The sequence below is a fragment of the Engystomops pustulosus genome, chromosome 3, assembly GCF_040894005.1.
Source record: "Engystomops pustulosus chromosome 3, aEngPut4.maternal, whole genome shotgun sequence".
Taxonomy (NCBI): Eukaryota; Metazoa; Chordata; class Amphibia; order Anura; family Leptodactylidae; genus Engystomops; species Engystomops pustulosus.
In genome coordinates this window covers 120,901,585-120,929,228 of record NC_092413.1, presented here as the reverse complement: position 1 = coordinate 120,929,228, position 27,644 = coordinate 120,901,585, and positions in this window count along the sequence as shown.

The following is a 27,644-nucleotide window of genomic DNA, read 5'->3' as shown; positions in this document are numbered from 1 at the left end:
ATTGCTTGCTTGATTGGCTGGTCAAGCAAAATCTTCTAGAAGGCATAACCTATGGTTTATTAAAGAGGTTGCTCCCTAGGTCTGGTGTGGGAGTGGAGAGATGAAGAATTAGTAAGTAGAATGTGATATTTAAAAAAAGTGGTGTAGAGGAGCTGTGGAGAGTTGGTATGGAGACTAAGAGTGACAGAGAAAGACGACCTGCTGACCTTCTTTGCAGACAAATATTTTAGTTTCTTATGCCCTTGTTTTTAATGAAAGTAGGGCTTTAAAAACTATACAAATGAATACTAAATGCCATGGAGCCCCCTGAGGCTCATTTAAATAACTTTTAAAGCCTTTTTTTTGCAAAAATAAGGGCATATATAGCTTAAAGAAGAGTGTATGGGGAACATATCAGCATGTATATGTGCTTGGTTTACAATCCTTGATCCCAATGGTAGATTTCCTTTAAGAATACTAATTTGATTAAAGATATTTATTATTGGAATTCTATATGTGGTGATTTTATCGTTTATGTGACTCCATTAATGCATTTTGGAGTTATTTAGTCTTATATTGTGCATAACTACAATCTTATCGCCACCAGTTATGTGTCCATTCAAGAAAGTAATGTATAGGACGGAAGAGCCAGCTAATAGAGTACATTTTATTCAACACAGGAGACTTATAAATAATCACCATGGATGATAATGAAACCTACTTGGGGAGGTCTAAATACATGTAAAAGTCTTCATTTCTTAACTACTATCTGACCTGCTATTATGTTTAAAATTAGACAGTGTATTAAGAACTCAATGTGAATCCAAAAATATAACCTCAGAACAATTAAAGGATTATAGGTCTCAGACAAAGATGGAATCTGCATAGAAAATTGCTTATGTTGGAAAATGGACTGCTGTGCATAATTTGTAAATAATCAATCTTGGAGGCAGAACAGACATTGAATAATAAAGTGAGGAAAACTTGCTTTTACAGTCTTTCTATAGTGATAGTTATAAGGTATCATAAATCAAACATGCATTATATTTTACAATGTTTCATTTAATCATTATATGTTTAAATTATATTATATATATATATATATATATATATATATATATATCTTTCAACATTATTAATACTTACATTTACATTCTACACCACTGGAAATTAAATAAAAATACAGTCATGGAGATTTATGTATGAAAATTCATCGGCTGCAGCAAGCGACTCCCCTGCCAGCTATGTCCACTCCCCAGCCAGGAGCGCTCCACTCTACTCCCCTCCGTGCCCCTGGCATGGAGCATTAAGGCAACAACTTCTGTGTGCTCTACTGGGCAATGTTTGTCACTGTAAATATACAGTGGCTTGCAAAAGTATTTGGCCCCCTTGAGTTTTTCTACCTTTTGTCATATTTCAGGCCTCAAACATAAAGATATAAAATTGTAATATTTTGGTAAAGAATCAACAAGTGGGACACATTTGTGAAGTGGAACAAAATTAATTGGATATTTTAAACTTCAGTGAGGATCTCTGAATGATCCACCTGTGTGTATTCTCTGTATAATCTCTGTATAAATACACATGCTCTCTGATAGTCTCGGAGTTCTGTTTAAAGTGCAGATTACATCATGAAGCCCTAGAGACACACCAGGTAGGTCCATGATACTGTTGTGGAGAAGTTAGAAGTAGGATTTGGATACAAAAAGATTTCAAAAACTTTAAACAACCCAAGGAGCCCTGTGATCCGATCATATTAAAATGAAAGAAGAATCAGACCACTGCAAATCTACCAAGACCCAGACGTCACTGTAAAGGGTCACACAGACAACTGAACTAAAAGTCTCTATGGGAAGAGTCCGGAGGGAGGAGTCTGTGGACCATCGGACCCTCTGGACCACCACAGGAGATGGTATGAGGCCTGCGGTGGCAGCCAAGGTACAGGGAAGTGCAGGAAACAGTCCAAGCCTAGGATGACAGCAGCAACACAAAGGAACACTGGTAAAACTGGAACGGACTGCAGACACCGCTGGACTGGAACCCTGGGAGGCACAGCAGGAAGCACGGAGGCAAACTGAAGACTTGACACAGGATGGCTGGAGCACACAGAGGTACCCTGGTAACGCTGGAGACAGGACACACCAGGAGCGTATGGGAACGCTGGAGACACACAGAAACACAAGAAAGCGTCTGGAAAAGCTAACAACCAGAGGCTGAAGTGGCTCATGGGAAGCCGGAGCAGCACAGAGAAGCTGCAGACTCAGGAGTGGCTCTTGGAAAGCTGGAACAGCTTTAGGAAGCTGCGGAGGCTGGAGCGGCTCTTGGAAACCGGAGGTCGGAGTGGCTTCTAGGAATGCCAGAGACACTGGAGTGACCTCTGGGAAGGCCGGTGGAGACACTGGAGCAACCTCTGGGAAGGCTGGAGGCTCTGGAGTGGCTTCTGGAAAAGCCGGAGAACTTGGAAGCGGTGGAAGCATGGCAGCCGGCTGGAGTGGTTCTTGGAAAACCGGATTAGAGCTTGGAAGCTGAGGAAACACGGCGGCCGGCTTTTGGAACACTGGAGCCAAGCGATGCTGACATGGAAGCTGGACTTGTGGTTGCTGGCAATCAAACAGCTGTTGCGGCATGGAGACAGGCTGGAGTGGCTCTTGGAAAGCCGGAGCAGCACTGGGAAGCTGCAGGAATGGAGCCTGTGGTAGCCGGGAGTCTAGCAGCTGTTGGAGCAGGGTGGAAACCCTGCTGAGATCCTCTCCCCAAGAAAAAATCAGATGAGATTGCTGGGCAAGGTATGGGTCTTTGGAACAGTCCATGATTGGATCCATGGCCTTGGCGGAGTCCATGGCCAGATCTTACTGTAACGTGTCACACAGACAACTGAACTAAAAGTCTCTATGGGAAGAGTCCGGAGGGAGGAGTCTGTGGACCAGTGGACCCTCTGGACCACCGCAGGAGATGGTATGAGGCCTGCGGTGGCAGTCAAGGTACAGGGAAGTGCAGGAAACAGTCCAAGCCTGGGATGACAGCAGCAACACAGAGGAACACTGGTAAAACTGGAACGGACTGCAGACACTGCTAGACTGGAACCCTGGGAGGCACAGCAGGAAGCACGGAGGCAAACTGAAGACTTGACACAGGATGGCTGGAGCACATGGAGGTACCCTGGTAACGCTGGAGACAGGACACACCAGGAGCGTATGGGAACGCTGGAGACACACAGAAACACAAGAAAGCGTCTGGAAACGCTAATGGGCTTTCTCTTCCACCGTTCGAAGGAAGCCTGGGATGGAAACCATAGTAGATGATCCGGCAAGAAGTGAAGGAAGGTGGCGGATTATAAGGGCGAGCCGGATTAGCAGGAGCGAATCAGGAGGACGCTGGCCCTTTAAGGCTTGAGAAGTTAGCGCGTGTGCCCGGTAGTGGTGAGAGAGAGCGACTGCAGGCAAGGAGCATGCGGCCTACACGCTGGGAGCCAGAGTACAGCCAGAGTACAGGCCGGAGCCAGGAGAGGTAAGTGAGGGCTGGGGGAGCGGGAACCGTGGCAGCAGAGCAAGGGTGTACCCGCGATCCGTGACATGGATCGCGGGAGCACCCGTGACAGTCCCTCTAAAATTTCACCTCAAAAAAGGAGAAGACTTATCAGAGATGCAACCAAGGGGCTCATGATCACTCTGGATGAACTGCAGAGATCTACAGCTGAGGTGGGAGAGTTTGTCCATAGGGACAATTCTGGTAGAAAACCAGTTTGAGTCTGCCAAATACCTAAGACTGGGACAAAGATTTATCTTACAAAAAGACAATGATCCCAAACATAAAGCAAAATCTACAATGGAAGGGTTCACATATAAACGTATGCAGGTATTAGAATGGCCAAGTCAAAGTCCAGACCTGAATCCAATTGTGGAAAAAGCTTAAAACTGCTGTTCACAAATGCTATCCATCCAACCTCACTGAGCTTGAGCTATTTTATAAGGAATAATGGGCAATTTCAGTTTATGTGTAAAACTGATAGATTCCTACCCCAAGCGACTTGAAGCTGTAATCGCAGCAAAAGGTGCCACTACAAAGTATTAATTTAAGGGGACTGTCCCACTTTTCAGTTTATAATTTTTTACACAAATTTAAAACATCTCATAAACTACGCTACTCTTCACAATTGTGTCCCACTTGTTGATTATTTAACAAAAATTTATTAATACGCAGATTTATATCTTTATGTTTGAAGCCTAAAATGTGGCAAAAGGTAGACGAGTTTAATGCTTTCACAGGGCACGGTACATACAAGATAAAGCAGCACTCCAGTGAGGCCAAGATAATGATAAAAGTGGTCATTTTATTCCATAGTGTACATCAGCGATATTCCTACTCCAACTGAGCCTTTCTCAAGCAATGTGAGCAATGATGTCGGCGGATATTTATACATACATCACCTAACTACATAGGTCCACCCCCTCATTTGAATACATATTGATAATGAATTGTAAAAGAATACAATAAATAGTATATATATACAGTGCTTATAAACATAGTCTTAGATTAGAGTGTAATCATATTGAAAATACATTGTATGATGACAAAGTAATTCATGATCAACAATATTAGGAATATATCTTAGGGATGAAAAATTGTAAAGTGCTAGTATTTATATTAAAAACATACCCCTAGAGGTAGTTATCTCCCCGATTGCTTCACATTTCGAGAAACATTACAGTGTGCTGAGAAACCACGCAGGGATATGTGGAACACACCTGGTGTGTATAGCTCGGAAGTGGATTAAGCTCCATGATAACCCAGCTGTGTCCACAATAGCTGATGCAGAAAATTCAATGTAGGAGCCAAGATCAATATGGGATGAAGGGAAAATGATCTTCCGTATGTCACTATGCAAGAAAATATATTTGCTGGTGCACCATGGGGTATTAGTTCTATATAATAGCTATACCATAAATTGAGGGGTCTGCTGCTATAATAATAATATTGAAGGACTGGAAGTGATCACAACAAATAACCCCATTCACAGCGAGACAGGATCCCAAATGGGTGTCCAGGGGGATCCATATATATGTATATGGTAAATGGTAAATAAACCTTGCACTTCCTAATAGTATTGCAGTGGGCATGGGTAACCATAATGGCCCACATTTATCAATAGCAGCACAAACTGCACTATGTGTAGTGTGAGTAGGGCATCAGATTCATGATTAATCTGGCTCAGCCTGCACTGCTCCGACAGAGTGCACCCTTAACTTAGGACATTCAACACATTTCCAACTATGCACCGAATTGCCCCTTTTAGTGCAGTAATTTGTGTCGTGTAAACAATTGTGCAGCCGCGCCACAAAAGTGTCCCATGTGACAAAATAATGGCACGGACACTTCTTAAATACCTGTGCAAGCACTTGCAACATAAAAGAACGTGAAAAGTCTGCCAGAAGACTGGTGCAGGGGCTTAAGTATGTTTCACATTTTCTCTTTTTAGTAAATTGTCAAAAGGAAGTACATTGATGGAGCATTAATATGTGCCCTTTATGCACAAAGTGATTTGCTTAACTTGCTAACAGACAGTGAATTATTACAATAGTTTTACATAAATCAAAGCCTGTACTAGATAGAAATCACGTTTTATTGTATCTTCATCTCTTTGAAATGCGGTGTAATAGTGACAGACTTTTTAGGTCACATGGTCACCATCAGTACTCAGTTTCTCATGTACATTATTTTGATTAACACTGATGTGGTAGAAATAGACAGAAGCAAATTAAAGCTGAAATTTAATTACAAGTCTATCTAGAACTAATTGGAACCTTAGAAAATGTTCACCCTAATTCATTAATCAGCCTTTCTGACTACCATCAAATTAATAAAAGTAATTAAAGAACTATATATTTAAATGACCATTTTTGCATTCCAGACAAGCTAGTCAGCTTTTTTGCTTATTACCTTTGCATCAAAATTATAGTATTTCAGCTCTTCATTAAAATAATAGCATAAGTCTATTTATTGTCTATTTTTTACAAATACTTAGAGAGTACGAATAATTTCAGATTGTCGCATGTCAATTTATGGGCTGTTTCTGATGATAGAAAATAATGGGGGCCATAGACACTTCTTTTTTTATACAATAAAGTAGTCTGGCAATACTAATACAGGTGTGACAGCTCACATTTTTTTTATTTCTCAGTTTAATAATGGGTAGTGGAGTAATGGTAATGGCATTACAGCCTCAAGTATAGTTATGGACAAATCTTTGTAATAGATGAGGTCCACTAAATCTGATGTAGTCTACCACATACACAAATTAGAAAGTCAAACAAAAGGTTAATTAAAACATTAAATAACCTGCTCACCTCCTCTTGGGTTTAGCACTGCTGACTTCTAGTAACATCATCATAGTATCATAGTTTATACGGTTGAAAAAAAGTCACTTGTCCATTAAGTTCAACCAAGGAAGGGAAGGGATTGCATGAGGAAGGGATTTAGGGGAAACAATTCTATATAATATAACCATCAATGTTATTTAGGTGTAAAAAGTCATCTATACTCTTCTTGAAGCTCTCTGCTGTCCCTGCTGTGACCAGCGCCTAAGGCAGGCTATTCCACAGATTGACAGTTCTCATAGTAAAAAAGCCCTGTCGCCTCTGGTGATTAAACCTTGTTTTCTTCAGATGGAGACAGTGCGTTCTCGTCTTTTGATTTAATCTGAAACAACTTACCACCATATTTTTTGTATGGACCATTCATATATTTAAATAAATTAATCATGTCCCCTCGTAGTCGTATCTTTTCCAAACTAAATAAATCAAGTTGTTTTAATATTTCCTCATAACTAAGACTCTTCATACCCCTTATCATTTTTGTGGCTCTACGTTGAACCCTCTCCAGCTCCAGGGCATCCTTTTAAGGACCGGTGCCCAGAACGGGACAGCATATTCCAGGTGAGGCCAAACCAATGCCTTGTACAGTGGTAATTAAACGAGAGTCCATACCACTTTTGATACATGACAAGATCCTACTGGCTTTAGAGGCAGCTGATTGACATTGCATGCTGTTACTCAATTTATGATCTACTAGTACCCCCAGGTCCTTCTCAACAAGGGACTCTCCCAGATTTACTCCCCCAAGGACATATTTTGCCGTTGGATTATTAGCCCCCAGGTGCATAACCTTACATTTATCCACATTGAACCTCATTTGCCAAGTGGATGACCAAATACTCAGTTTGTCCAAGTCACTCTGCAGTCTTTGAACATCCTCCATAGACTGTTTTACACTAGACAGCTTTATGTAATCTGCAGAAATAGATACAGTGTTATTAATTCCTACCTCTAAATCATTAATAAATATATTAAATAGTAGTGGGCCAAGCACAGAACCCTGGGGTACACCACTCATAACTGGTGACAATTCAGAGTAGGAATCATTGACCACAACTCTCTGGATATGATCCTTCAGCCAGTTCTCAATCCAATTGCAAATTATTCCTTCCAAACCAATAGACCTTATTTTACCCATCAGACAATCTATGAGGGACAGTGTCAAATGCCTTTGCAAAGTCCAAGAACACAATATCCACAGCAGCTCCTCCATCCAGGCATCTGCTCACCTCTACATAGATGCAGATCAGGTTAGTTTGACAACTTCTATTCTTAGTAAACCCATGCTGGCTGTCACTTATTATATAGTATATAGTCTTTCACTAACCCTTCCAGTATTTTCCCCACAGTAAAAAATTAAGCTTACAGGCCTGTAATAGTCTGGCGAAGTTCTAGAGCCATTTTTATATATTGATACCACATTTGCCTTGCGCCAGTCACTTGGCACCACACATGCTGTGTTTTAATCTAGTACATTGTTCTATTTTGAAAAGTAGGCCAAGAAGCTGTAGTAACCCCATAATGTTTCTGTAGCATCTCAGGGCTTTCAAGTAGCAGAGTCCGGGCACTCAAATTAAAAACACATAATTAAAAATGGTGGGGCATACTCAGACTTCGTTTAGGGTGAAGGGACTGGCCAACCTTAGTCCCTCAAATAACACATTCAATGCTGACTGCAGCATGTTATAGTCTAGAAAAAGGGGAAACGCTTTCTTTATCATCTCATCTTTGTAAATCTGAGGTTCTGATGTGTTGCCATAGCAGCTGTGGACTGCAAAAAGTCCCTTGAACATCCAATATCATGAGACTGTTTTAGAGTAAGCATTACTGTAAGAGTAATATTGAGTAAAGAAAAAAAGGGTAAAACCTGCAATACACTACAATACATTACAACACAGAACTATATTGGGCTAAAATAAGTTTGAGAAAAGTTTTATAAATAGATTGCATTAATCCTTACAGTGAATCTAAATTCTTCTTTATTAAGTTAATAAAAACACAAAAAAAAATATTTTCCCCAATGTATGGGAACCAATGAAAGCAACAAGTCTTCTTACAAAAAATAAAAAGCATTTATAAAGCTAGAGCTTTAGGTAAGTGTGAGAAAATCAAGACACTACCCCATGCCTATATAATATCTGTAATATAATGAAATAAGCCAAGGGTTACTGGAGAGAAACATTAAATCAAGATATTGTAATGCAGAGTTCACCAGAATCATTATGTGGTTGAGAGAGGATATAGAGACATGATTCCTACGCTGGTATGAATGTTGATGTTATGAGCACAAAGGAACATAGCATATTGGAAAATACAATCCCTGTTAGCTAACAAAGGAGACTCTGTAATTGGCCAATTCTAAATTGGGCAATAATTAAATATATAATATCTTAGAGAAGTTTGTTGGGTTTACCCAACAGATGGAATCTCAGAATATTATCCCCATCCAGCCATTAAAATATGTACACTGCTCAACAATATTAATTGTAATGAAAGCTTGGACCCCCCCCCCCCCACAACAACAAAAACACAGTGTTTTTGATTAGATTATAGTTAATGGAAGATCCCTTAGTTAATTTGAGTAGTTATGTATAGTATTTCACCGAGAAATATTTACTTTCGCATACTGTCAAAATCCTCTCTGGATCTGGCTGCCTATTTTTTGGTTTTCTGGAGGCAAAGATTGTCATCTGCCTTTCAAATTCCCTGGAACACTTGGTGGTTCATTATGGAGATCAACGATAGTCACATCTGTGGATTGAGGATTGTAGGGTCTAGTCAGTCAGCTGCTGGAGTTGGCATCCAAGGACTGGATAAATACTCAGTTCACTCAAGGCTGGTTATTGCACTTCTGTGACCTGTGGTAGTCCTGAGCTTGTATTCTGCAACCCCATATTCTGAACCTATATCTGGAACCCCATATCCTGAACCTGTATTTGGTACATTATGTACACCCAGCGAGAGTCGCACAACACATTTAATCCCCAGCCAGAGTTGAAACTGTGTAGATCCTCAACCTAAGCCAGAACCTGTGTACCTTGAAATTGCACCTGACCCTTTATCCTGCCTGTGCTCCTGCCTACCATAACAGAATAATAAGCTAACTTTCTACTCTGGTATGGAGACAAAAACTAGCCTAGCCAGTTAGTTGTGAGGGGAATCCTCCAGGGACTTGATAAATGTCTGCTGCTCAGTTCAATCAGGGCTGGTTAGTCTATTTCTGTGACCTATGGTACTCCTCCCTGCTTCCCGTTGCTGACTTTGTGCACCCCTACCTGTGCCTGTACTTATGTGGCCTTTGTTACTCCTTCCTTTTTTCTATTCCTGTCTGGTCTTTTAATTCTTTGACCTGTGGTTCTCCTGAGCTTGTAACTTGCCTGATCTGGGGATCTGTTACTGGAACCCCATATTTTGAACCTGTATCCAGAACCCTGTATATGCCTAGCTAGAGCCAGAACCCTGTGTACTCTGTGAGATACTGTGCTATATCTTTGCATGATCCTGTGTTCTGGTGCTGTATTTTTGTATTTAGTGCTAGCTCTGGTAACGTAGTTCTGGTATATTTATGTATAAGTTATAAGTTTTTATAACTATATTATAATTTTTTGGGAGGAGGCTGTACACATTGATAAGAGGGATTGATATTGTACAGTATATGTGTCATGGTAGGCAGGAGCACACAGGGAAAACTCAATGACACCATTGCTGACTGTGTCACAATAGGGGTGCTACACAGTGGCTTGTATTATCTCTTGTAAACAATCGTGTGGATGTGGATACTATTGATACTCATTAAGCAAGTTGAGGGTCCATGCCAGTGGCAGTTCCATCCCCATACAGTGGTAAAAATGGTCCTGCCTTGCCTATAGAAATTAGCAGTTTAAAGCTGCCTTTTGGCATGTCAAATGATGTTATATGAGCTAAACTGTCCTTACACATTAGAAAGAATTCGTACAAACTCAAAAATATATCTAATGTGTAAATGGGTGACCTGATCTTATTGTCATAAGACATTAGCATCCGAGAAGAATAATAATACCCCAGAATGGATCAAGCATGTTGCACTTCATCATACTAGATGCAGTAGGTCCAGTCTGGCCGATGTATTTTCTCCTTGAAAACACATACATACTTTGGTGAACTGAGCGTGCATATGCAGTGGAAGGTTGGATACAACACATTAGGAAATTTAGAAATAGTAAGCTACGCCAGCAAAGACCTTAGTATTTTAATATTGCATTTTATACCACAAACCTAAAAAAGCCAGAAACATTAGAAACTTCAGCCATTCTGCTGATTATGCTGTGGTAAATATATAAAAAAATGTTCCTACCATGGATTGTTCTCAGGATGAGAGTGTTCAAAGAAATATTTCAGATTATTACAACATATTGTATACCATACATAGTATCATAGTATATAAGGCAGGAAAAAGACACAAGTTCATCAAGTCCAACCTTTAAGAATTAAATAAATGTTTTATCCCCATAACCCGTGATAGGGGAAAAAGGCATCCAGGCCTCTCTTGAACATGTACATAGAGTCCGCCATAACAACCTCCTGCGGCAGAGAGTTCCACAGTCTCACTGCTCTTACAGTAAAGAACCTTTGTCTATGTTGATGGTAAAATCGCCTCTCCTCTAGGCGCAGAGGATGCGCCCTAGTCCTGGTCACAGGCCTAGGTACAAAAAGTTCTTTGGAGAGATCCTTGTACTGTCCGTTCAGGTATTTGTATATTTTAATAAGGTCTCCCCTCAGTCGTCTTTTTTCTAAACTGAATAATCCAAAATTTTGTAATCTGTCATTGTATTCTAATCCACCCATTCCCCAAATAATCTTGGTTGCTCTCCTCTGCACCTGTTCCAGCTCTACTATATCCTTTTTATACACTGGTGCCCAAAACTGTACACAATATTCCATGTGTGGTCTGACCAGGGATTTGTATAAGGGCAAAACTATGTCTTTATCATGAGAATCTATTCCTCTTTTATTACATCCCATAATTTTATTTGCTTTAGCAGAAGCCGACTGGCTCTGGTCACTAAAATTAAGTTTACCATCCACCAATACCCCCAAGTCCTTTTTAGCTCCAGTTTTACCAAGTAATTGACTGTTTAGAACATAATTATACTTTTTGTTTCCATGACCCAAGTGCATAACTTTACATTTATCTACATTAAACCTCATCAACCAATTCTCTGCCCACTCTTCAAGCTTCCACAAATCCCTCTGTAATGCTAAACTATCGACCTCAGTATTTATTACTTTACATGGCTTATTATCATCTGCAAATATTGAAACTTGACTGTGTAAACCCACTACAAGGTCATTAATAAAAATATTAAAAAGAAGTGGCCCCAATACTGACCGATGTGGCACTCCACTGGTAACGTCAACCCAATCTGAGAATGTGCCATTAATGACGACCCTCTGTTTTCTATCACTAAGCCAATTACTTACCCAAATACACAGATTTTCCCCTATTTCCAGCCTCATTTTATATACCAACCTTTTATGCGGCACGGTGTCAAATGCCTTTGAAAAGTCCAGATATACAACATCCACAGCGTCCCCCAGATCCAGTCTTGAACTTACCTCCTCGTAGAAACCAATCAGATTAGTCTGACAGTACCGATCTCTCATAGACCCATGCTGACGCAGGGTTATAAGGTTGTACACAGTGAGATACTCCAGGATAGCATCTCTAACAAACCCCTGAAATATTTTCCCCACCACAGAAGTTAGACTCACGGGTCTGTAGTTTCCAGGATCGTTTTTTGATCCTTTTTTGTATATTAGTACCACATTTGCTATGCACCAGTCCTGTGGAACATAACCAGTCCTCAGTGAATCTTCAAATATTAAAAATAACGGTCTGTCTATCACGGTACATAGTTCATCCAGAACCTGGGGGTGTACGCCATCTGGCCCCGGTGATTTATCTATCTTAGTTGTTGCAAAGCGGCGCCGTACCTCTTCCTGGGTTAAACTGTTGACATTCCAAAAATAATTTATATTATTCCTGTCTTCTACCAGGGGATTTTCCTGTGTAAAGACAGTTGAGAAGGCGACATTCAGTAGATTGGCCCTTTCCTCATCTCCTTCCACCATGACCCCCATGTTATTTCTAAGGGGACACACACTCTCTGTTTTTAGATTCTTATCATTTATATGCTTGAAAAATAATTTGGGATTATTTTTGCTCTCCCTGGCAATATTTCTCTCAGTCTCTATTTTTGCGGCCTTTATCTGCTTTTTACAGGATTTCTTTTTCTGCACAAGTATAGTTTCCCTCCCTCCAGGTCTCTAGTTTAAACACTCCTCCAACCTTCTAGCCATTTTCCCCCCAAAACAGCTGCACCCTCCCCATTGAGGTGCAGCCCATCCCTACTGTAGAGCCTGTAGCCGACAGAAAAGTCAGCCCAGTTCTCCATGAACCCAAAACCCTCCTTCCTACACCAACTTTTGAGCCACTTATTTACCTCCCTGATTTCCCGCTGCCTTTCTGGTGTGGCACGTGGTACAGGCAGTATTTCAGAGAAAACTACCTTTGAGGGCCTTACCCTGAGCTTATAGCCTAAATCCCTGAAATCATTTTTAAGGACCTTCCACCTATGTCTTACTTTGTCATTAGTGCCAATGTGTACCATGACCGCTGCTTCCTCACCAGCCCCTCCCAGTAATCTGTCAACCCGATCCGCAACATGCCGAACCCGAGCACCCGGCAAACAACACACTGTTTGGTATACCCAGTCTTTGTGACAGATTGCCCTGTGTGTTCCCCTAATAATCGAATCTCCCACTACCAGCACCTATCTGACCATGCCTGTACTACCATTACCATTCTTGCTAGAGCAGACAGTCCCCTGGTTGCTAGAGGCCATGTCCTGCTGCAGCATTGCTACCTCAGAGCTGATATCCCCCTCATCAGCCAGCCTGGCAAATATTGGGGTGCACCAGGTAAGGACTAGACTCCCTACAACTCTTCCCTCTACCCTGCCTTCTACATGTTACCCAACTAGCTGCCCCCTCACTCTGCACCTGCATACTTCCCTCCCCACACCCAACTTCCCCAGAGAGTTTGTGCTCCAGGAGCATCAAACTTCGCTCCATATTGTCAATTGCACGCAGCCTTGAAACTTGCTCATTTAGATCCAGAATCTGGGCTTCCATCCCACACAGCAGTATTCCCCCTCAAACAGCTGTTCAAGGAAAGAATAAATGGCGCAGGATTTACACTGTGTTGCAATGCCACTTATGGAGTCCATTGTTCTAATGGGGATTACCAGAGAAATACGGAAGAAAAGAAGAATTCACAGTAAAAGTAACACAAAATACAGCAGTTACCTGCTAAAGTCCCTTAAAGTTAAGTCCCACTCTGGACACTGCAGACACTTCGGATCAATGCACACTTTCCACCAAGCTCGCACACTCGCTTTTCTGATGCAGAAGTATATAAAGGCTGCTAATTAGATAGCCACACCCCACTATTAATTAGGCAGCACCTGTGACTATACTGTCTAGATAAGCAAGGTGAATGCCTCCCTATACCCCCCACACAAAATACAGATTTTGCAAGTAAAATACCTTCCGAGCTACTTGGTTGCAATAAAACTAACACAAATGAATATCAGGAAATAAAAATGTAGATGCACTTATCTATTTGTTGCTGGATCCAAAAAGTACTCCTTCCCTTAAAGTTAAGTCCCACTTTGGACACTGCACACACTTCGGATCAATGCACACTCGCCACCAAGCTCCCACACTCGCTTTTCTGATGCTTTTTAAAAGGTTATGTGCCACAAAAATCTGCTGAGCTCACTGCAACAAGATCTGGCTGCACAATTTATAGCAGGTGAAAATTCTATCTTTCTTGCTAAAAATTGTACCAAGGTCAATGTAAAAAGTCATGTGAAATATTTTGACCATATTATTATAAGTCTGAAAGCTGTAATGCATTGAATTTGTTAGGCTATCAAAATGAACATAATTGTATTATATTGTATTGCATTATTATTGTATTATAATTATATTTATTTCTCAGTGGTAAATAGGCCACTGGAAACTGGGAAATATTCCTCTATGAAAGTAAATTTAGGAGAGAGAGTTGTAAATTTCTTAGGAAATTTTGCTGGCCAAGAAACAATAAAGATATTAGAATCTTGGACTTTGCTAGATCATTTAGCTCACAGAACACAACTCCTGGTAGGTGATATAGACAACACACTGACAGTTCAGAAACCAAATAAATAAGCTGCAGTGAAAGGAACAGACGTCATATGGAGCTAAAAGAAAAATTGATAAAACTATCAAAGTCAAAGTCAATTGGGGCAAAAAGACATTCTGGTCAAAAAAAATGTTGGCCTCTGTCTGTATTTTTAATATGTGAATCTTTGTAATCTATTGTAATCCACGAGACACTGATGACATTTCTATGGTAATCTATAACACTTAATATTACATTGTGGAAATATGGAGTTTTCACCTCATGTAGCTTTTTAATTTGTTTATGCGTGAACAAATACAGTTTCTTTTGGTGCAGTAGCTTCCAGTGTTTGGAAAATTTCCAACCCTTTGGTACAGCTACAGCTGGAAAGATAAAGTGTGAAAATAATAAGACATTGACAGCATGGGCAGCATAATCATAAAAGTCAGGCACAAGATAAGAGCTGTCTAAATCAAGGCTGTGTCAACAGTCTTCCACAACATCACACTAATTATTATTCTAATCATTGCTACTGAAGGACTACTTAGAATGTTAAGTAGAAAATGCAAGAAAGAATTAATAACAACTTGAAACTACAATAATTTACCTAAGAATCTTAAGAAACCGTTTCATCTTCTTCACTTTCTCTAACAACAAATGTGGGGTCAGGCAAAAGGTTTTCTTTGCTTTTTACTCCCTAATTCAGAGACTTCAAAGAATCAAATCTCTGTACATCATTAAATGTAGATTGTAGAAACCTGAGGGAGCTTCAGACACTTACCCAGCAGAGAAGTGTCCTCCCTTTGTCCTTGCTGATAACTGTACCTAGCAGTATTTATCTTTTCCAGACCAGAGTATTCCAGTACATTCATACAGCGTAAAGTTTAAATAAACCAAAGTAGTAGCAGGGTCAATGTTGTGCTTCTTAATGTCTGTGGTGGTTTTTGAAATATAAAAATAGGATAAAAAAATCTTTTTACTTAAATTGCATTTTAAATTGAATATTAAATTGAATATTATTTTGGCAATCTTTGAATTTTGGGGAAAGGAAGCAAAAGACTATTAGAAAATAATAAAATGAATTTTAAACAATGGAAATTATATTCCGTTCTAAGGATTGCCTTGATGTTACAGGATTATCATAGAGCATTTTTTGTTGGTTTTTTTTTACCTGCTTTTACCTCCAAAAGACAGAACTTTTTTATTTTTTATCTGACATGAGCATATTAGGGATTTTTTTTTGCAGTAAGATTTGTATTTTCCAATGGGCTCATTTTTTTTTGTTAAAAATAGCATAATGAGTCAAATTTATTAACTCTTTCCTGCAGTGGAACAGAGTCAAAAAGCTGTTTTGTAACTTGTTTTTTTTATCAATTCCCCATGCAGTATAATAAACATGATATCATTATTCCATAAGTTACTACAATTAAGGAGACACCAAACATGTACAGGTTTTAGTAATATTAAAATTAATAGGGCCAGGTCGCAGACACACCTGTGGCCCCCTTTCTATCCCAGCATAGCCACGGGGGGGGGGGGGGGGGGTCTCCTTACCTGTCTGCACACCCACAATGTCTCTGGTGGCCCGACTTGTTTTATGAATTCCTGCTGTGGCCCCGATTCCGCTCCTGACTACTCTCCTCTGCTGCCAGCCTTCTGCTCTGCCATTGACTTCGATCCTGTGTTGCCTGTCTTGACCTCCTGCCTGTCCCGACCATGATTCTGCACTACGACTCTGTACTTTGCCTTGGCCACCACCGCAAGCAAAGTCGTACCTGTGGAACTACCTGGTCTAACCAACCTTGCAGCGTGCTCTGGTGAAAACCGGGTGCCATTTAGACTTCTCTCCCAGGTTTTGGCTTACGTCATCGGTCACGGTGGTACAGTGGGTCCACTACCCCTGATCCTGACAATTACAAAGTAATTGACAAGTAACAAATGAAACACTTTCTCCTATGTGTGACCATATTCTGAGAGCTACTATGTTTATATTCTTCAAGCAATAGAGTTTTTGATAGCTTGCTATTATATATTTTTGGGCGGTAGGAAGCAATAAAATTGCTATTTTTTATCTTTATTTTTTTTTTTTAAACTTACACTGGGGATACCTTGATCTCTCATACATACCACTGTACAGCAATGTATTGCATATGTCAGTCTTTTACTGACAGCTTGCCTAATAGGCCACAGTACATGGCAGAGGTCTTTGTCAGACTCTTGGCTGCCATGGCACCCCCCTCACACACACTATGCAGTTGTGTTGCAGGAGGCCAGGGGAATGACAGAAGGAACCCTTTCCCCTCTGTCTATTCCCTTAGTTTCCACAAGCATGCTTGATCGTGGCAGCTTGACCGCCTTGCCAGGCAGATGAAGCAGGGACCGCACTGTATGTAACAGCCGGTCTGCTGCTGTGGATTGTGGAGTGACAGTTGTAGACTGTGGACTGACAGTGCCAACTTTATCCAGAAGATGAAATAGATCATCCAAATGTGGCAAGGGGCACTAATTTCAATTATGTGATTTGTCCTACGTCCTCAACCAGTTATACAAACTCATACCACCTGTACAGGGAACACCATCACATGATAATATGTTTTTAAAGTACACACAATTGCAGCTATAATATTTACTTTATTTAGAGTCGCTCAACAGTTTCATAACGGAATTCATCACAGAAGCCTACTTCTGCCCATATGGTAAGAATGATTGGTTTATAAATCCTGTTATATAACAGGAGGAGCCACTAGTGTCAATGTCACGAAGCACCTTGTGCTAATAAAAGAATACTGCAAAACAATTCTAAAAGAATCAGCATTATTTGATTCATTTTGGTGATAGAGTGGATTGAATGTGAATGGTAAGAAGGATCAGCTGTACAGGGGATTTCAGACAGAAACTGCAATTAGTTCCTCCTAGCAATTCCAGTGAGTTCAATTGGGAAAGTTCAAGTGAGTACCTTGTTTTGGTTCACAAGGGTATTACCAATATAGAAATTATTATTATCAACTTTGCTATGGCTTTATTCACACATCCATATCCAATGAACATGTGCTGTCTATGGTCATCACATTTATTAACTTTAATGGTTGAATATAAATGGGAAAATTATGAAAATTATGGACAGCACACGGATGCAATTTTCATAGGACCACTATAGAAAACTGACCTTTTTTATCTAAAAAAGTATCTTTGTGCTCTCTGTTAGGCAGAGGGCCTAGTTATGTTATAAAAGTTGATGTTCTGAATCGCACAGATTTTCTAGTAACATAATTGTAATGGATATTACCTTTACCATATAATTATAGATTTCTAAAATGAATAAATTACTATTGTTAATAAAAGTGTAATGTTACCTTATATTTATATGTGCTACTAAGAGACTGTTGGTTGCCAAAGGTTAAATAGGAACATTGCATAGGACACTTCCGACTTTTCTACCTGATTAATCATAATTATACAGTTTTGTGGGTACATTAAAGCTTCATTGTCTTGTATTCTGGCTTTAACACACTAAAACACTGACTTTAGAGATGCCTTTACTAAATATTAGTAGATATACCTTTTTTGTAAAGGTCATTTGTTTGAAGTGTTTTTATTGCCTGTGTCTATTGAGAATCCTTTAAAAGACCAGTTTTCTTTAGTCCAGCATGTCAACATTTTATTGCAAGTGTTTTAGTTTTATCATTTGAAGAGGTAATACAAATTGGTAGCAGTTTATTACTGATATTGCCTTTCTAAGGTAGATAAGAAGAAAATAAAGTACATCATAAATCTCATTCAGCAGTATAGGAATAGCCATAATGCAAAAAATGACATTGGCCTTTTCTTTCATCAGACAGGAAAGACATATTTAAGCTCATTTTGAGAAAATATTAAGGTATCAGCATGACAAAAAAAATCAATCATTTTCTCATCTACAGATCATTTCTTCTTACTTAATAATTGATGCTAGTTATATCAGCATGTTTGAAATCCTCCACAGATAAGAAATAATTAAGTTAGCAGCAATCAGTGTGATGTGTAATGTCTCAATCAGTAAGAATTTTAAGGAAGGGACAAGTCGAATAAAATTATTTAAAAATAACCCCAGTTGGATCTTTTTTATTGCAAAAAAATATACCTCAATGTCATGTTTCGACAATATAAAGCAACCAGTGTTGTTGTGTGAATTGCTAGCATAAGTAGCTTCTGGCAACTTAATGAAGTCTCTATGGATTCTCATCGTTCTTTTCAAGCAGTCTATAAATATGACAGTGATCAGACAATACTCATGTGCCTTTAAAGATAGAAATTATTTTAAAAGGAGGCTGAAAATAAAAAAAAGCTAAGCACTCCTTACTTGGTCTTGTTTGCTGAAGTAACTGTGATATTCAGCCACACATTTCAAAATCATTTAATTTCAGGAATAACCAATGAATAACTTACCAATGCACCATTCAGCTGATGAAAACGGGAATATTTGTATGTTGTGTGTTTGTTAAGCATGTCTGTTAAGGATCTAACATGAAACCTAGGAGGCCTTAAAGGAAACCTACCACTTCTGATGGTAAGTATTAGATGTAAACACCGGGCACCAGCTCAGGCTGAGCTGGTGCCGGAGCTTACCTTAGCTAGTGTTTTAAACCTCTATATCAGGGTTAAAACAAATATTGATTTACAGCCCCGAGGTAGCTTCGGCGCTGCGCGCGGCCATGCGCGCGGTCGCCTCCATAGGAAGCGCCGAAGCTACCTCGGGGCTGTAAATCAAAATGTGTTTAAACCGCGATATAGCGGTTTAAAACACTAGCTAAGGTAAGCTGGTGCCCGGTGCCCACTAGCTAAGGTGAGCTGGTGCCCGGTGTTTACATCTAATACCTACCATCAGAAGTGGTAGGTTTCCTTTAATAGTAAAAAGTTTGAAATAAATCTAAATGCTCAAATCATCCCTCTTTCCCTAGAGTACAAATAAAAATAAACAAACGTAATCATAGACATGTTAGGTATTGCGTTTTCCCCAAATTATCAAACTATAAGTATATTTACTTACGGGGTGGTAAACCCCGTAAGAGAAAATAGTGTTTAAATTTCGCCATTTCACGACACAGAAACATTTTACTAGAAGGTGATCAAAAGGACATACAATCATAATGGTAACAAATGGTAGAAATTAAAACTGAATCTTGTCCCGAATAAAATGACATATAACACAGCTCTGAAGATGTTATGAGCATTAAAATGTGGTGAAATGTGGTGACAATTTTTGTTTTGTACATTTTTTGTTTTCTAAAATGTATTAAAGCCTGATAAAACCTATAGAATTTTGGTATTCATGTGAGCACGCTGACTCAAAGAGTAAAGGAGAGGTGTCATTTGGAGTGTACTTTGAAAGTCGTAAAAATAAATAAATAAATAGTTATGGGTTGTTGAAGGTGCGAAAACAGAAATGTAAAATGGAACATTGCCAACGGGTGAAATGTCTAACTCTTTTAAGGTATTTAGCCATAACAAATCTATATAAATAAGGTACCTCCATAATAGTAATGACATGAAGAATAAAGAACTAATCAAATAAATATGTCAAAAATAGCACCGCTGCATTTTTTTCTACTGCATTTCTTGTATGCTGTACAGAATATTACACCAAGTACACCAATTTTTACAGATGAGGGGCAAAAAACTGAAATGCAAAAAAATTTAAAAAGATTGCTATGGTAGGCGATAAAGAAGCTTAGTGAAAGGGTTCATTCACATAACCATTTTCCACATACACATATTGAGAACCTCAATTAGGATGGGGCCCCCTGGTTTGGCAACCAATGCTGGGCCACAACAATGGGGGTCATTTATTAAGGGCCCGATTCGCGGTTTCCCGACGTGTTACCCGAATATTTCCGATTTGCGCCGATTTCCCCCGGGATTTTGGCGCACACGATCGGATTGTGGCTCATCGGTGCTGGCATGCACGCGACGGAAATCGGGGGCTTGGCCGAACGAAAACCCGACGGAATCGGAAAAAAACGTCGCATTTTTAAAAAAAATGTGTCGCGGAGCTTGCACTTACCTTCACTCAGCCCGGCTCGGTGTATCCAGTGCGTTCCAGAGAAATTCAGCGCAGCAGTGCCACCTGGTGGACGTCGGAGGAACTGCCTTAATAAATCCCGGCCGGACCCGAATCCAGTGCAGAGAACACGCCGCTGGATCGCGAATGGACCGGGTAAGTGATTCTGCCCCAATATATCTAAAAGATACATACCATAACTGTTTCAGAAATATCAGTGACAGCAAACCTTTTAGACACCAAGTGCCCGAACTACAATCAAAATCCACTTATTTATTGTAAAGTGCCAACATGTGAATTTAGGCAGTAGCTTTTTGTTATCTGCTCTGCCTCAGCTTTAAATCATATAAGAGCACTGAGGATGCCAAAATATTTAACCAGTTAAGGACCAGGCCCTTTCTTGCTTTTTTCATTCACATTTTTCACTCCCCACCTTCAAAAATGTATAACTTTTTTATTTTTACACATAAAGAGCTCTTTCATGGCTTGTTTTCGGCGTAAAAAATTGCAGTTCATAGTGATGTATTGAATATTCCATGCCGTGCACTGGGATGCGGGAAAAAATATTCCAAATGCAGTGAAAATGGTAAAAAAACACATTTGCGCCGTTTTCTTGTGGGCTTGGATTTTACGGCTTTGACTGCGTGCCCCAAATGACATGTCTAATTTATTCTTTGGGTCAATACGATTATGGGGATACCAAATTTGTTCATACATTTAAAATTAAAAACTCATGTACAAATTTTTCTTTTATTTTACTTTTGGCGGCAATAACTTTTGCATACTTTGGTGTACAGAGCTGTGGGTGGTGTCATTTTTGTGACTTTTGATAAAGTTTTCAATGCTATCAATTTTAGGACTGTACAACCTTTTGATGACTTTTTATTGATTTTTTTAATATTTTTCGAAATGCCTTTGGCCGCTATTTTCCGTTACAGGGTTAAACACAGTGAAAAAATGTTTTTATATTTTGATAGATCAGGCATTTTCAGATGCGGTAAAACCTAATGTTTTTGTGATTTTACTGTTTATTTATATTTATACCAGTTCTAGGAAAAGGGGGGTGATTTGAATTTTTAGTTTTTTTTATTATAATTTTTTTTTTAACATTTTTAAATTTTTACTTTAACTATTTTTCAGACTCCTTAGGATACTTTAACCCTAGGTTGTCCAATTGATCCTACCATATACTAAATATATGAGGATTTTCCGCACATTGTAGATTGTAATCAATGTATTGAAACGAGGCAGCCTCGGGTCTTCGGAAGACCCGAGGCTGTCATAACAACGCTGCTCCCCATTGACTTCATGGGGGGGGGGTGATCTCCAACAAGATGGTGGCAATGTGAGGGTTAATGCATGCGATCGGTGCTAGCACCGATTGCGGGTGTTACTGGTAAGTCTTTGCTGCGATAAACAAAGCATATATATATATACACATTGGCCCAGATTTATCAAAGCCCCTGCGCCAGTTTTCTGTTCCTGCACATGTATTTAACAAGTCACACATTTGTGTCGTGGCTGTACTATGATCGACACAACACAAAGTTATGCACTGAAAGGCGCTTTCAGGTGCACAAGCGGACTGTGCGCCAAATTTATCATGCAGTGTCAAATTTGTGTTGATTGATTAATCTCGCACACCCTGCACACTCCTCAAGCAAACTGCTCATAGTGCAGTTTTCACTGTTTTAATAAATGTGGGCCATTGAGTGTACTACTTCTGAGACCCTTATTGATTTAAAAATGTGCCTGTGAAAACTACTTTTCTATTTCTTTTTTTTGTGTTTATTGATTTTTCAACATTAAGTAAACCAACCCCAACATGGGACCCACAACATGCAAAATAGGTCATAAACCCCCCAAAGGAGAAGTATGGGGGAATAGGGGAGGGTGGAAACGGGGAGGGCTGGATCATTCATCAGAGTTTGTATGACTCTGTTTGAAGCATCAGTCAATTAATCGGTCCTGTATCCTGATGTGGCATACTTCCCTGGATCTAGTAAAGAGGGGGGAATACCTGGTACACATAAAGCAGTACACAGAAAAAACTGGAAAGAAAAAGGAAAATAAAACCCAAAAACAAAATGTATATGTGGAATGTAGGAAAAATAAAGGTTTTGTGTATGCGCTGTCCCTAAGACTGAAATGGAATATTGAAAATATCTTTGAGTGGAATCAATTAAAAACAATTTCTTATCTACCTATCGGTTTTCAATATTCCATTTCAGTCTTAGGGACAGTGCGTACACAAAAACCTGTATTTTTCCTACATCCCACATATCCATTTGCTATACCGCCAGCTCTACACTGACAGGCTCAGGGTGCGCCACAGCCCCCTTCCTAGACTGTGCACACTTTTCTAAAAACATTAATAGGGTCTACCTCTTGGCCTTCTTAGTGCGCCACATAATATTCCTTTTAAACAAAAACAAAATAAGACACTCATCATCTCATCTTCGGAGGTCAAGGTTCCCCATCCCGGCCCAAGCATGATATCTCCTAACAGTATTACTATGGTCAAGTGCACTTTTCTATAAAGTAAAATGGATTATTCTTAGGATTGGTAGGTTTCCAGCAACTTATTACCCATAGAGATGAGCGAGCACTAAAATGCTCGGGTACTCGTTATTCGAGACGAACTTTTCCCGATGCTCGAGTGCTCGTTTCGAGTAACGAGCCCCATTGAAGTCAATGGGAGACTCGAGCATTTTTCAAGGGGACCAAGGCTCTGCACAGGGAAGCTTGGCCAAACACCTGGGAACCTCAGAAAAGGATGGAAACACCACGGAAATGGACAGGAAACAGCAGGGGCAGCATGCATGGATGCCTCTGAGGCTGCTTAAATGCACCATTATGCCAAAATTATGGGCAACAGCATGGCCATGACAGAGTGACAGAATGAAGCTAGATAGCATCTAAAACATCCAATTATTGACCCTGACACTATAGGGGACGGCATGCAGAGGCAGCGGCAGCAGCGGAAGGCTAGAGAGTGGCATGGCGACATACCCTAAATGGACTCAGGCTTCAAACCAATGGGTAGCAGAGAGGAACCAAAGGAGGTGAGCAAGAAGCGCTCAAATAATATCGGTACATGATAAAAGTTTGCCAGTATATTTTGTGGATTACACAGCAGGGTGGCGACAAAGTTAACATGGAAGCCATGAAAACAATCCAAAATTCTGCCTGACACAGCTCGTTTGATAAGGGGACCATGTATGGAGGCAGTGAACTAGTAGTAGATTAAAGGTGCTGCAGTTAAAACTATGTTAGTTGTTTCTTGGCATGGAGCTGGCGCTCCGCTGCCAGGCGAGCTTTCGCCAATCCAAGCCCCTGTCTCTAGGCTACTCCCCAAACAGCACTTCTAAGAACCTTTTGTATAAGATCAAGTGTAGTAGCGTTCTTATAAGTTTAGGATATGGCGGGTGAGGGGAATGTAAACAGATGCGCAAGAAGCGCTGAAATAATATCCGTAAATGGTAAAAGTTTGCCAGTATATTTTGTGGATTACACAGCAGGGTGGCGACAAAGTTAACAAGTTTGTTGTGGAAGCCATGAAAACCACCCAAAATTCTGCCTGACACAGCACGTTTGATAAGGCGGGCATGTATGGAGGCAGTGAACTAGTAGTAGATTAAAGGTGCTGCAGTTAAAACTATGTTAGTTGGTTCTTGGCATGGAGCTGGCGCTCCGCTGCCAGGCGAGCTTTCGCCAATCCAAGCCCCTGTCTCTAGGCTACTCCCCAAACAGCACTTCTAAGAACCTTTTGTATAAGATCAAGTGTAGTAGCGTTCTTATAAGTTTGGGATATGGCGGGTGAGGGGAATGTAAACAGATGCGCAAGAAGCGCTGAAATAATATCCGTAAATGGTAAAAGTTTGCCAGTGTATTTTGTGGATAACACAGCAGGGTGGCGACAAAGTTAACAACTTTGATGTGGAGTCCATGAAAACAACCCAAATTTCGGCCTGACAAACCTCGTTTGATAAAGGGACGATGTATGGAGGCAGCTATATGGACAACTTTTGGAGGTAGCAATGGAGACAACGTGTGGAGGCTGCTATGGAGACAATTCAATTTGGATGGTGCCTGTATGTGGCAGTCCAAAAAATTTTTCAAACCAGAGGAGCAGGTAGGTGGCCCTCCAGAAAAATGGAATAGATTGAGTGCCTGTATGTGGCAGTCCAAAAAAGTTTTTAAACCAGAGGAGCAGGTAGGTGGCCCTCCAGAAAAATGGAATAGATTGAGTGCCTGTATGTGGCAGTCCAAAAAAGTTTTTAAACCAGAGGAGCAGGTAGGTGGCCCTCCAGAAAAATGGAATAGATTGAGTGCCTGTATGTGGCAGTCCAAAAAAGTTTTTAAACCAGAGGAGCAGGTAGGTGGCCCTCCAGAAAAATGGAATAGATTGAGTGCCTGTATGTGGCAGTCCAAAAAATTTTTCAAACCAGAGGAGCAGGTAGGTGGAGCTCCAGAAAAATTGAATAGATTGAGTGCCTGTATGTGGCACTCCCAAAAATTGTTTAAAACAGAGGACCGGGTCGGTGGCCCTCCAGAAAAATTAAATGCATAAAGTACTATAGGTAGAGCCAGTGGGCCCTGTCAAAAAATAGCCAGTTTCCTCTGCTTTACTGTACAAAGAGCAGGAGAAGGAGGAAAATGAGGAGGAGGAGGAGGAGTGGATAAATTATTCAGGTTGAGCTTCCTTCACCTGCTGGAGATTGGAAATTAGGAGAAATCCATGCTTTATTCATCTTGATAAGCGTCAGCCTGTCAGCGCTGTCAGTCGACAGGCGTGTACGCTTATCGGTGATGATGCCACCAGCTGCACTGAAAACCCGCTCGGACAAGACGCTAGCGGCAGGGCAGGCAAGAACCTCCAAGGCGTACAGCGCCAGTTCGTGCCACATGTCCAGCTTTGAAACCCAGTAGTTGTAGGGAGCTGTGTGATCATTTAGGACGATGGTATGGTCAGCTACGTACTCCCTCACCATCTTTCTGTAAAGATCAGCCCTACTCTGCCGAGACTGGGGACAGGTGACAGTGTCTTGCTGGGGTGACATAAAGCTGGCAAAAGCCTTGTAAAGCGTACCCTTGCCAGTGCTGGACAAGCTGCCTGCTCGCCTACTCTCCCTCGCTACTTGTCCCGCAGAACTACGCACTCTGCCGCTAGCGCTGTCAGAAGGGAAATAGTGTTTCAGCTTGTGCACCAGGGCCTGCTGGTATTCATGCATTCTCACACTCCTTTCCTCTCCAGGGATGAGAGTGGAAAGATTTTGCTTGTACCGTGGGTCCAGGAGAGTGAACACCCAGTAATCGGTGCTGGAATAAATTCTTTGAACGCGAGGGTCACGGGATAGGCAGCCTAGCATGAAATCTGCCATATGCGCCAGAGTACCAACGCGTAAGAATTCGCTCCCCTCACTGGCCTGACTGTCCATTTCCTCCTCCTCCAACTCCTCCAATTCCTCTTCTTCTGCCCATACACGCTCAACAGTGAAGGACTCAACAATGGTCCCCTCTTGTGTCTCGCCAACATTCTCCTCCTCTTCCTCCTCATCCTCCTCCACCTCCACCTCCTCCGATATGCGCTGAGAAACAGACCTAAGGATGCTTTGGCTATCAACAAGGGAATCTTCTTCCCCCGTCTCTTGTGAGGAGCGCAAAGCTTCTGACTTCATGCTGACCAGAGAGTTTTTCAACAGGCCAAGCAGCGGGATGGTGAGGCTGATGATGGCGGCATCGCCACTGACCATCTGTGTTGACTCCTCAAAGTTACTCAGCACCTGACAGATATCAGACATCCACGTCCAGTCCTCATTGTAGACTTGAGGAAGCTGACTGACCTGACTACCAGTTCTGGTGGAAGTTGACATCTGGCAGTCTACAATCGCTCGGCGCTTCTGGTAAACTCTGGATAACATGGTCAGTGTTGAATTCCACCTCGTGGGCACGTCGCACAACAGTCGGTGAGCGGGCAGTTGGAGGCGGCGCTGCGCTGCCCTGAGAGTGGCAGCATCTGTGCTGGACTTCCTGAAATGCGCACAGATGCGGCGCACCTTCGTGAGCAAATCAGACAGATTGGGGTATGTCTTGAGGAAACGCTGAACTATCAGATTTAACACATGGGCCAGGCATGGCACATGTGTCAGTCTGCCGAGTTGCAGAGCCGCCACCAGGTTACGGCCGTTGTCACACACAACCATGCCTGGCTTCAGGTTCAGCGGTGCCAGCCACAGATCAGTCTGCGCCGTGATGCCCTGTAATAGTTCTTGGGCGGTGTGCCTTTTATCGCCTAGGCTCAGCAGTTTGAGCACCGCCTGCTGTCGCTTAGCGACGGCACTGCTGCTGTGCCTAGAGCTACCGACTGATGGCGCCATGCCCACGGATGGTCGTTCGGAGGAGGAGGTGGAGGAGGGGTGGGAGGAGGAGGAGGCATAGTAGGCCTCAAACACCTGGACCGAGGTAGGCCCCGCAATCCTCGGCGTCGGCAGTATATGACCAGCCGCAGGGTCACACTCGGTCCCAGCCTCCACCAAGTTAACCCAATGTGCCGTCAGAGATATATAGTGGCCCTGCCCGGCAGCACTCGTCCACGTGTCCGTGGTCAGGTGGACCTTGTCAGAAACGGCGTTGGTCAGGGCACGGATTATGTTGTCTGACACGTGCTGGTGCAGGGCTGGGACGGCACATCGGGAAAAGTAGTGGCGGCTGGGGACCGAATACCGAGGGGCGGCCGCCGCCATGAGGCTGCGAAAGGCCTCGGTCTCTACTAGCCTATAGGGCAGCATCTCCAGGCTTAGCAATCTGGAGATGTGCACATTAAGGGCTTGGGCGTGCGGGTGGGTTGCACTATATTTGCGTTTCCGCTCCAGCGTCTGGGGTATGGAGAGCTGAACGCTGGTGGATGCTGTGGAGGATCGTGGAGGCGACGATGGGGTTTTTGTGGCAGGGTCCTGGGCAGGGGGCTGACTATCAGCTGACACAGGGGAAGGAGCAGTGGTGTGCACGGCCGGAGGTGAACGCGCTTGTTGCCACTGAGTGGGGTGTT